Source organism: Rutidosis leptorrhynchoides, chromosome 1, assembly GCF_046630445.1.
Source record: "Rutidosis leptorrhynchoides isolate AG116_Rl617_1_P2 chromosome 1, CSIRO_AGI_Rlap_v1, whole genome shotgun sequence".
In the NCBI taxonomy this organism is placed as follows: domain Eukaryota; kingdom Viridiplantae; phylum Streptophyta; class Magnoliopsida; order Asterales; family Asteraceae; genus Rutidosis; species Rutidosis leptorrhynchoides.
In genome coordinates this window covers 440,887,761-440,901,044 of record NC_092333.1, presented here as the reverse complement: position 1 = coordinate 440,901,044, position 13,284 = coordinate 440,887,761, and the positions used below count along the sequence as shown (strand labels likewise).

Genomic DNA, 13,284 nt, shown 5'->3' with positions numbered 1-13,284 from the left:
TGGTTACGTAACGTGATTGTGTCCTTAGAATGATAATTAGGGTTTGTATATATAGGCAAACCCCAAGTCTAGAACCATTCAAGATAATGATAATCTCGTCCATAACTAACTCCCCCGAATCACGGATATAATTATGGAAAAGATATTGACTTGATGGCCAAGTAACCGCCGTACCGGAAACAAAGGCATTCGATGCGAATCCGCATACCGCATAACGCATACAAGCACACGCATACGCATGCTAGCGAGTGCCCGCATACGTATACATGGCGCATGCGGGTTGCGGTATCATTAGCAGATGAAGGTCAGTCTGCACGCAGATTGAGTCAATCTGCACGCAGATGAAGGTCAGGCTGCAACAAGATGAAGGTCAGTCTACTAGTTCTCTCGGTTCTCTACATCCTCTAGTTACACATGGATCCTCACCATATATATATATATATATATATATATATATATATATATATATATATATATATATATATATATATATATATATATATATATATATATTACAAAACACATGGAATAATCGTGTAATTCTTGTCAGCGTATCTCTCTTTATTTCACTATTTTTTTCTTTGTTTTTTTTTCTTTTTTAAATATTCCATAATAATAATAAAATAAAAAAAAAACAAAAAAAAAGAACTCCTTGAAACCCATTCTTGTATCATACGTTTATTTTCTTCTTCTTCCAAGATTCTAATATCTTTTCCTATTTCGTTCATATTCTTAAAAAAAAAAAAAAAAATGTATCGGTCCTATTTTTTTCTTATATCTCTTATTTTCTAAGATTGATTATTTCCTTTTATCCACCACTTTCTAATTTTCTTTCTTTTATATTCCGCACTTCTTTTTTCTTTTATAATTTTGTAAGTTCAATTCCCTTTTAAATCTTCTATCCAATCACTTCCATATCTATCTTCTTATGATTTGCCAAACTAACCTCTTGCTAAATGACAAGGCAGAGACTTTCTAAGATCAAGTATAAAGACACAAGACATATTTTTAGCTTTGTTTATGTTTATGTTTATGTTTATGTTTATATCATGTATTTATGTATTTTCGTTTCAGTTCGAGCATTTGTAATTTACCTCCCGCTTAAACTGCGGGGGAGTATTAGTGTATAGTTATAGTCTGGCCCAATTGTATAGACGCGCTCGGTCCGTTAGGCTTTAGCATTAGGGTTTTGTATGTTCATATACTCTATATATAGTTGATCAATAATACAATACACCCTACGGGGTTTTCTAATATTTTAGAATAATTCTATAATTAAAATTTAAAAAACTCATAGCAGGAACCATTGATTTACATTAGAAATTTGCAATGCACAGTTTAAATGGTAGTTGAATATATATATATATATATATATATATATATATATATATATATATATATATATATATATATATATATATATATATAGTGAGGATCCATGGAGAACCAAAGGTAGTAGAGAACTCATGGAACTCGTGCAGATTGACATTTTTTTTTTTTTTGCAGATTGACTTTTTTTTCTGTGCAGATTTAACTTTTTTTTTTTGTGCAGATTGAGTCAATCTGCGTGCAGATTTAACTTATTTATTTATTTATTTATCTATATATATATTATATTCAACTACCATTTATTTATTTATTTATATATATATATTTATATTCAACTACCATTTAAACTCTCCATTACAATTCCTACTTGATAGATCGAGCATATAAACGATGAATTGTTAGTAGTTATATATGTTCATACGTGGTATATAATCCTAATTACTATTTTTATTTTGATAAGTGCAAAAATAGCAACTCTTATTGAGTTATTTCATAGTGGTAATAGTAATAATCAAATGAACAAAGCAACTATACACCGCTCAAAGTGGTTCAAAGTAATATTAGAGCTTTTGCCTGCGAGGGGAACTGCGAAATATGTTTATAATCCACTCATGCTAAAACTTCAAATAGGAAACTCCATATACTACATTTCTTTTGCCACGGGCATTCAATTGTATCATACTAATACTAGCCTTTAAGAGCCCGTGCGTTGTACGGCGGGCCCTAATAAGACTAAAAAGAACTAATCACATTTAATAATCATGATAGTACTACTGTTACTATAAAAATTGCAAAATGTTTATTTCAATATATATCAACAAAATAATGTAGAACCGATCTAAGTGTCTTAACGGGCAAGGACATCACTTTCCTAAATTAAAAGTCACAAACCTTTACAATGTATAGGAAATGCTAAGCTACATATTGGTGTTTCTTTCACAGAAGTTAATTGAGGTACACCACACCGTAAGCATCCATCTAGTCTGAACCCGTTTCAACCTACATAGAACCTGTTTTTGTAACCGTAGTTTCATTGCGTAATAAAACTTTAATAAAATATCTCGTATCTAATTTACTGATTACATGTGATATGGAAATAGCAATCCAGGTTAACAGGAAGAAACCACAACATACAAAACAATAACTTAAAAATAGTCCTTGATAACAAAACAACACCCTTGGTACACATTCTTATACATGATCTAGATTACCATTGTGCCTAACAAATATCTCAGCCCCAAGAAAGCAAAAAGAAGAACTGAACTCAGCCCCAAGAAAGCAAAAAGCGCACATTACAGATATGTCGACATTGATCGACACACTCTATTAGCTTATTAACAAAACGTATATATAAAGAAAACCTTAAAATACCTTATTTAATCATTTGCAACGCTTCAAAAAGTGGCTTTTGACATGCTCCCTTCAATTTCTGGACACAAAAAAAAAAAAAAAAAAAAAATTATTATAAAATTGAGTAAACTATCACCACATGAGTAAATGTTAGGTACTGATTATATAAAAGGTTAAATTCACAACAAAAATACCGCATAGAAATCAGTAGATACTATAATGGATGCGCCACAAACAAATTACATCTAAAAGTGTCACCTAACTGATAGGTGGCAAAACTTACACAATAAAAAAAAAACACATAACCTGGACATTTCTAGCACTAAGGTGAAACCTGGCCAGCAACTCCTTAGTTTGTTCATGTTGGACCAAATAAAAATAGAAGATGTATGTCAATCTTTATTTTGGTTTTTATATAATTTGATTTTGAACTTGTAAGGAAGTAAATATGTATGTAATAATGTAATTAGGAAATGCAACAGTGTGTATACTGATAGTGGATAAACAAAATATTTATAGATCCTACACAATAATAAACATAGATTCTTTTACTTCCTTTTCATTGTATATATCCTTTAGCCTTGTACTTGTAAAAATAAAAAACCAACCGACTTGTTTGAGTATCAATTTACTTAATTATAACAACCCTCATATTTCCATACATGAATTGACTAATTTGACTATAGGGTTGTTATCCATACGTAATATATAATTAAATTTGACATTGATCAAATATTTATTTTTAGTCGACACGTTCTGTTAACTAAAGTTTACACTAATTATATAAAATAACTTTAGTTAATATTAATGCGTATTATATTTAAAACTATATGTAACATAATTATTAATTAAATGATAAGTTATTTTAATCATTATATATATTTTTAGCTTATAAAAAAATAAAAATAAAAAGAAATAAGATTTTTTTTTTAAATTAAATAATGAGCCCATGAATTTTGACTAAATATTTTCAAATACAAAAACTTATTAAAAACATTTTTAACATGTTTTTATTTTTTGTCAAAATTGGCACCTTTATTTTATTTATATTTTTTCTTTTCACCAATCATTTTTTTTCTATAAATACCCACTTCCATTACATAAAAACTTGTATCAAATCTTTGGAAAAACTCTCTCACAAACTTGGGAAAGTACTTGAGGTATTTTCTATATTTTTTATCGAATTGATTTTATATTTTTGTATATTCTTTAAAAATTCGAATTTAATATATATAAATTATTTTTACATGTTATAATTAGTATTATAAGTATTATGATGTATAAAAATAATTTTGATAATTTATGGAATATTAATTATAATTAAATACGAATTATGTAGTATTTAAATATAAAAACAATATAAAATTCATAATAAAATATTAAACAGTAATAAAAATAATAATAATTTTTTTTTGAGATTATTATACTTTTATAAACAAGCTAAAATTATAAAAATTAAATAAATGGGATGATTAGTATTTAAAAATAATTTACTTTTGCATTATTCTAAACCGAGAGAAATAATAAAGAAAATACAAAATAAATACAAACGTGTATTAAATATTTTTATAAAATTTTTATATAATTAGTAGCATCACTATATACTTTAAAAAAATATAAAAATTAATTTTAAATTATTTTTCCTATTTATTTAATTATAGGCCGATTACAATGGTTAAATAATTAGAAAACATTAAATAAATAATATTTTGATATAAAATTTTATTTAATAATTTTTATAACATTTTTACATAATATAGAACCTATAAAAAATATAAAATTATTTATTTAGGTCGATTTAATATTTATTACCTAATTAAATTTGATTAATATAAACCGAGTATATATATATAAAGAAAAGTGGGAAATAAATACAAAAACTTGATAAAATTATTTTTATAAAATATCCTACTGAATTGTATAATTAACTAAATTTATAAAAATTATAAATATAATATTTAATGAATTAATATTCGAATTAACATATATTAGTATGATTTTCGATTAACATAAGTATATTACATATACTAAATTAATATTATTATTATAACTTACGGTTAATAACTAAGTATACTATATAATAAAGTATAATGCTTATAATGTAAGTTAATAACAATACATTATTAATAAACACTTATTTTATAACTATACTAATTTAATAATAATAACTTATAGTATATAATATAAGATAATCAAATTGTTAATACATCAATAAATATAATATAACATATATAATAACATATAAACCTAAAGTGAAGGTTAATCAAAGATAATGTACAATTCATGTGAACTTCATCGCTACTCACGGTCGTAAGTGAATGATGTCTAGGTTGCCATTTATGGGTAAGCTTGTGGATCTTGAATGCCATGACTTAGATTCTGGTCAAGAGTCCTGGGCCCCCGGTTAAATCTGGTCATTCCTGACTTATTTGATAGCAACGAAGTTTGAGTAAAGTTATACAACGTCTTGCTAAAGATTAACCCGAACTTTCTAAAATTGGAAAATTACTATAAGTGGAAACTTTCCATAAATAGTTACCTTCCGAAAATGGAAATTATTTAGTGAACCATTACTATCAATATAGTACTATATACTATTGTCTGTTAGGCAATGTCTGATCATACGTTCTATCTCTAGGTTGAGATCTCGGTCACGTCCTTCCGTTCAATTCTTTCGTTGAATACTCTTTTGTGCTACTAAGGTGAACTTCATAGCCCCACTTTTTACTGTTTCATAACTGTTTTATAACTTTTGGGGTGAGACACATGCTTGCTTTATAACTATTTTACGCTTAGACACAAGTACTAAATTGTTAACTATGCTGTCATGCTTTGATTCATGCTAAATCCCTACCGTAATATCGTCAATTGCTACGTTTAAATGCAAACTTAATTATTGTGATTAGGCCTATTGAGAGTAACGTCTCTAACCATTTGACCGTTGGTCTTTGGTTACATAATAATGATTCCATGACACTGACAGTACAAGGTGTCATAGGGTAAATTGTTTAGTAGCGATATTACAAACTGCAGCAACACTTTTAGATTGATATATCTATATTGATCAACTTTAAACTAAATCTTGCAGTCTAAAACTTTGGATATTATTTATAAACCTATGAATTTCACTCAACCTTTTTGGTTGACACTTTAAGCGTATTTTGTCTCATGTGATGATTGAGCTAGCTGCTACTTGCTACTAGATGATTGATGTATGCTTTGCTGCTTGCATGGAGTCCATCATTCATATTTATCATTTTGTTTAAGACATTTTCCATTTACTATACTCTTATGATGTAAAACTTTGAATAATGCTTTCGCTGTTTATTTAATAAATAAAACGTCTCATTTAGAGTCGTTCTCGCTTATACAACTGTGTTATGATATGATTGGTCACAATTACCCCTGGTCCATTTTGGGGTGTGACAGATTGGTATTAGAGCAGGCTGTTGTGGAGAACCAGGATTGCATTTTAAGTGTGCCTTATACAATTAGATACCTTAGCAATGTAGGACTACAACTTCCTTTGACTATAGTGCCTTTAATTGTTGCCTTTAACTGTTAAATGCTACACTATACTTTAGAAACTTTACTTATCTTAGAATGCCGAGCCAATCTAAGAACTCTACTCATTCTCCTAAGTACTATTCAATTCCGCCACCACATTTAAATGCGACACCGTTCTCGACATTCCTATGTCATCTATCATGGTTTTGTGTATTACATATGTATTACATGAAATATTATCCATGATTTTTGAAACTCCAATATTTGTTACTATTCATAATCAAACGTATATAACTTCCTTGTTATACCACGCACCTATATGCTTTATGCCTTTATGCATCGATTTTCGAACCGGAAAATGTCATTGAGTTATCGAGAATCTCAAAGATATTATAATGTCATCACTACTCATATTCGTTACTTTTAAATCTTTGTTTTCTCGTTATTTTTTATCATTGAATTTTCTTGACGGATGGCGTCTACGAAACTCTAGAATGGAAGGGTTTGGATTACCAATTTAAAGGATCCTATAGCTCAAGCCCTAGACCTGAATAGGCCATTACGAATTGAAAGTCTTTAATCATTATCTGATTACATACTTATCATTTTTAATCTAGACACGTCATACTGCAATTATTGCATAAATGGAGTATAGACAAATCATATCTTATCATATCTATCCCAATAGACTTTGTCTAACACGTTTCTTAAATTTTCTCAGTAAATTATGGAAATCTTTTTCTATATATACGTATTCAAGGAGACGAATATATCATTCAATATTCAACACCCATTTCATATCAAAACTTATTCCAAACACATAATATGGATTTCTCACCTGATTCCTCAAGTTCCTCTAGCTCCGAAGATAGCATGACGGGAGCACACCCACCGATCAATTACCGAGATTTCTTCAGAAAATGGGGATGGGTTCGCGAAATACTCACCCTATGGAGAAATTGTAGTAACCCGAACTAATCCATCCGGACGGAGTCTTCAACAGTTGGTTCCATTGCGATGATCGACTCCAAGTAAGGTCCTTAACATGAGCAAAAGCACAGCGGAAGACTTAATTCGTACCTGAGAATAACATGCTTTAAAAAGTCAACATAAAGTTGGTGAGATATATAGGTTTAATGCTAACAGCGTTATAACAACCATGGACCACAAGATTTCATATATAAACACATAATACACTCGCAAGTGTATGAAAAGCATTCCAAGCAGTGGGCACCTGGTAACTAGCCTTAACAAGAGTGTGTACCCCTGAGTTATAATAATATGTGCACCGAATCAAGTGCGTTCCGTTAACCTCGAAGTACTAAACACCCGTTCTTCTAGTTTACTAGAACAACATCTGGGTGGGGGTGTAAAACCCGATAGATCTATCTTTAGGATTCGCGCCTACCAGTTCATAAACCAATAGTTAAAGTTACCAAGCTAGGGGATTTTTGATTCAAACCCATGTAGAACGTAATTTTAGTCACTTGTGTCCATAACGTAAATCATTTATAAAAACAGTGCATGTATTCTCATCCCAAAAATATTTAAAGTTCAAAAAGGGACTATATACTCACCTAATGTATTTTGTAGTAAAAATACATATAACACCATTGGTAACTTATAAGGTTGGCCTTCGATTCACGAACCTATATCATTTTGTATATTTATTAATACACATAATTATAATCAAGCAAGTTTATATATATTTTGTTATTAATTATAAGCTTGTTATATTATATGTTATTTAGTTAAATTTAATATATTCATTTTATATATTTTATATATATATATATATACTAATATTTATCCCTCTTTATAACAAATTATAAATAAAAACTTATACTAGGGTTTTTATATGATAAAAATATATTTATGTATCAATTAATATCTTTTATAACTTAATTAGTATATAAAAATATATATATATATATAGTAATATGTATTACTAATATTATAGAAATGAAATTGTTATATATGAATATCTATTTGTAATAATATTGATATTGATCAGTGATAAATAAAATAATGATGAATATAATAATTTTTAATAAAATGAAAAGTCTATTAATAATAATAAAAATAATAACTTTTATAATAATACTTATTAATAATAATATTTTTAGAAATGACAATTTATAGTTCTAGTTATATTAACAAAAATTATAATCTTAATAAGAATGTTATTTTAATAATAATAATAATAATAATAATATTAATAATAATAATAAATAAGACTACCTCATTAAATTGGCTCAAAAAAAAATGTAACTGCAGCAGCCCGGGTTCGAACCCGGGACCTCTCGAACACACAACCACTCTCAAACCATTACTCCGAATTAACATATCTGTGATTATTAGCATGCGTTTGAATTTATTTAAGTTTCCTACTACCCCTTCTTCTTCCTACTTCTTCTTCACAGAACCGAAACAACTATCCTTATAATCGATGCCAAAATCATTTACACGTTTTAGAACTTTTAAATTATAACTGTAACAAACACGTTGTGATTAAATTGATTTTCATAACCGAAAAAAAAATAGAATAATACGCTGTGTTAGTCTTCGACAACACCCATATGAACATATATTTTGATTTTGAAATTTAGAATGTTTTAACTCTTGATTACAAAAGAAAAGAGGTTCTAAATCTTTCAAAGAAACTTTTTGAATTATCAATTTAACCGGAAACAAATTAATGGGTTCGAATTTCCCAGGAAACGATTTATTTGAGTTTTTGAGATCTTACTTTGATTTTTAAAATTCAAATTCGTTAATAACAATTGAAAGATCAAACTTTGCAAATAGTTTTAGATAGAGATTACAAGTACAATTGTATTAATACATTTTTGAAATCAATACTAAATCGGGTCGTGAATTAAATTGAGAAAAAAGCAGGGTATCGTCTGGAAAAAAAAAATCATCAGTGAATTAACCTGATTCAGTAGTAATCGATTTGATGTAATAGATATTACTGATAAAAAGGAGTTCGAATTACTGCTAAGAAAAACTAAACCTATAGAAAAGCCGTCTGAATTCTTGTTTTTTTTCAGTTTTAAAATATGTAAAGGAATAAACGAAAATTTTTCTGTGTTTTATGGATTCGCCTCGCATATAATTGATCAAATATTGGTTTATAGCGGATTGAGTGCCGACCAAAAATCACAGGGGAATAGAAGAACAAGGAAGTCAAGAATCAGATAGGAAAAAAAAGAAAAAAAAACGATTCCTGATAGTGATGTATATATCACGCATATATATCTGTTTCCATTATCTGATTTATTTATTTTTAGAATTTATTATTATTAGTTTAGTATATATAATTATAAATACTAAAATACTGTTATTATATTTAATAATAAAAATAATAGTAATATTAATAATATTAATATTAAAGTAATATTTTTAAGAAAAATGATAATAATTACTAATAAATTTATAATATTACTAATAATAATGATAATAATACTAATATTATTAATGATAATAATAATCAATCTTATCCTTTTCTAATGATAATAATTTATAATGATGATAATTCTTAATAATAATATCTAATAATAAATAATAATGATAAATATAATATCATTACATACAATGCTAAATTATATTTTTCAATAATAATTACAATAGTTCTGATATTAGTATTGGTAATATTAACAGTAATATTTGTAATTAAAGCATCGAATTTCATTTTTATGTTTTATATATAATAAAAATAATAATACTCCTATTAGTATTTAATATCTATATATATATTTTTTTTTATATAATACTACATATATTATAGAAATCACACATATATATTTATTAAATTCACAATTTTAGCTATTCTATATATTATTTTACATATTTATTTATATATAAACATATATCTATTTGCAAACAGTTGTTCGTGAATCGCCGGGCTTGGTAAAAAAAGTAATTAATTATCCAGATTTAAATTTTAGAATTTCTAGACTCAACATTAAGGTTTTTGCTTATCGTGTCGGAAACATATAGAGTTTAAGGTTTAAATTTGGTCGGAAATTTCCGGGTCGTTACAGTACCCACCCGTTAAAAAAATTTCGTCCTCGAAATTTGAGTGAGGTCGTCATGGCTAACAATAAAATTGTTTTTATGACGAATATGAGTTGATATATAGAGTTTTATCATTATTGATTAATATAGATAAAACAATTCGATCATGTGAAGCGTACGAGTGAAGCTATCACAAATGAATGAAATAAGTAAGTATGGATTTATTCTAACCGATGTTGTGGTTATGATTGAATTCCGGGATTCACGAGATTTAAAGAAAATCTTTCGTAATAAGATTTGGTTCTTCGGCGACTTAGGAAACAGGATCTCCTTTGATTTAATGCGGCAAATCTGTTGTGATTTCTTTGTCGGATACTTATAAAACTACCCTCTTCGTTTCCTTATTTCCATATCCCACATCTTCTACTCTTTCTCCTTAATTCTTATTTAAAGATATTCTTAATGGCAACATTTTGATTTGTCAAATTACCAGAATATCCAGGAAAATAGAACTATCAAGATGATTTGTTCTTAATACGTTTCGGAATTGGATAGAATGTAAGAGCCGTGTAACATGGCACATGATGACGGTACTGTGAATCATCACATTCCATTAGAAACTTAACATGACTTACTGTAATATAATGAAGTTGATCAAGTTTCATTATATTATACTAATTCATGCATCAGTTCCCAACACTGCTTCAGAACATTCCTATTTTAAACTCGAAGGATTTAGAAACTAACACAGTTTCCTTTATGTTGTAATGCAGATGTTACGGAGAGATAAATGATCCCAGTTAGGAATAGTTGTGAAAATATCTTCAGAAATATTGAGGATATTTATAATGAAAAATGTGATAATATCTTGAAATTTCTAATGTCGAAGGATGATAATGAAAATTGACCCGTAAGGGTTTAGATTCAGAAGCAAGGTGTTTGCTGCAGAATCGTCATGATTCTTTATGTACAAGTTTAGTCCTTGTAACTTGTTTAGAGTCTCCTTCACAGTTTGCTCAATCCGGTTTTCAGTATCAAATTTTCTATCGAGCGTTCCTAACACTTCTTTCTTTTATCATCAACTTTTGGTCATTAAGGCCATCTACAACATGCTGCTTCGTCAGCATTTCAAGAACTACCTCATAGTTCAAAACATTTTTCAGAAACTTCACATTCGAGGTATGAAATTCTTAGAGATAGACGTTGTAGGTATAACTCGAGAAGTTATGCGAGATTTTCAAAATACAGATTACAGATTCCATCGAAGAAATGACGAGCTGCTGGTACATCTGGTGATGATATCGTGGAATATAAAAGGTTCTCCGGTAACGACGGCGAAAGGACAAGGTATAAATATCGAGGTTATAATAAGAATAGTCTTTCGGAGGAGTCGAAGTTGACCTGCTGAAGCTGTGACAAAATTGGTTACTTTGAAAGGAATCCGTAAAGTTGTTTTTGCTAATGAATGATAAGGAATTCGACGCAGGTACGATTTAATTTATGACTTTCGGTTTCGAAAGTTTTCAGATGCATCACTGTATGCATAAACCTTTCTTCTGTAGACGAGGTGCGGCAGATTCAACTTCTCGATCGAGGTGTTTTCAAGAATCATGATAGATTTGAACACTGATTGTAATTGTCGAGATACAAATGAGGTTTAAGGTGAAATCAAGTGGCAAGCTTGAAGAATTATTTAGTTTCATATGTTATAATCAATATTTTAATTTAATTCATTTTAATTGTCCAAAGTTAGCAGTCCAATAGTCCGATGGTTCAATGATTCATATATAATTTAATATATAATATTCGAATTAAATAATACATATCGTGACCCGTGTACCGGTCTCGGTGTCGATCACAACTCAAAGTATATATATATTTTGGAATCAACTCCGACCCTGTATAGCCAACTCCCACCTTCACATATAGAGTGTCTATGGTTGTTCCGAAATATATATATAGATGGGTCGATATGATAAGTCGAAATCTTGCATACGTGTCCCGTTATTTATAGTGCGTAAAAGTAAATATCAGAAATTAAATGACAATAAATAAAATTGCGAGAATGTAAATTGCGATAAATTAAATGTTAGCTGGGAACAGTTAGCCGGAACAGTTAGCATGGAATCCTTAACAATATTTCAATTAGTTAATTCGTTTGTTTCTAACAAATTTTATTATATCCAATGTTTTCTTCATTATGCCACTTGTTGAATTCTGATAGGTCAAAATCCAAATATGAAATTTGAATAGAAATGGTTATTCTGTGGTGAACGGATACGTATATCGGTAGTTGTAAGTAGGATAGTAAATGATCGTTGAATCAGATTCGAAGAATGTACAGTGTAACTTATTAATGTGAATTCTAAATATTCCTCGGGTACTACCCACCCGTTAAAATATTTTCATCATTAACAGTTTGTACAAAAGAATTTTTAATTACAATCTTTATGAAAATATACTTGCATATATATTTTCATCAGATGTAATCATAGATTTAATGAGTCAACAAGATATTATACTCATTTGATTTATCGTCAATACTAGATTACATAATCTCTAAAGCATTAGAGATTACTTAGTCGCCATATTGAACGAAAGTAATAAGGTAAAATGGTACGTAGATCGAAGATAATCAATGTAGGACGATATGTAGAACGAAAATAAAGTGGATAGAGCGATACGTAGAACGGTGATTATACTCGAGGTGTAATTTGTGACGTTGAGATTTAAGACGGGATTGTGGTTTGAGGGTGATAAGGATACCATTGACGTTGATGATGATGATACTATTGATGGTGCTGGTACTGGAGATTGCGATGTCGATGTTGCTGGAGATACTGGTTATGCTTCCGGTGCTGCCGCTGGTGTTTGTAACCTTCGCACCAGATTCTCCAAAGCCATTACTCGAGCATGTAGTTCGTTAATTTCTGCTAGTATACCAGGATGATTGGCGGTTGGGGTGAGCGAATGAACAAGATCCGAAATATGGGATAGGATATAATCGTGACGAGATACTCGAGAAATGAGAGAGAAAATGGTTTCTCGAACAGGTTCGCCGGTAAGTGCTTCAGGTTC

At 28.9% G+C, this 13,284-nt stretch overlaps 1 long non-coding RNA gene across 1 annotated transcript in view; it reads right to left on the bottom strand.

The window, feature by feature from the left end:
* Window positions 1-2,164: 2,164 nt before the first annotated feature.
* Window positions 2,165-13,284, bottom strand: part of LOC139872827 (uncharacterized) — a 40,042-nt gene continuing 28,922 nt past the window's right edge. Inside the window, exons 2-3 of the long non-coding RNA XR_011767163.1 lie at window positions 2,701-2,758; window positions 2,165-2,328 (exon numbers count right to left, since the gene is read on the bottom strand). This is a non-coding gene — a long non-coding RNA (uncharacterized lncRNA). The remainder of the gene's footprint in view (window positions 2,329-2,700; window positions 2,759-13,284) is intronic.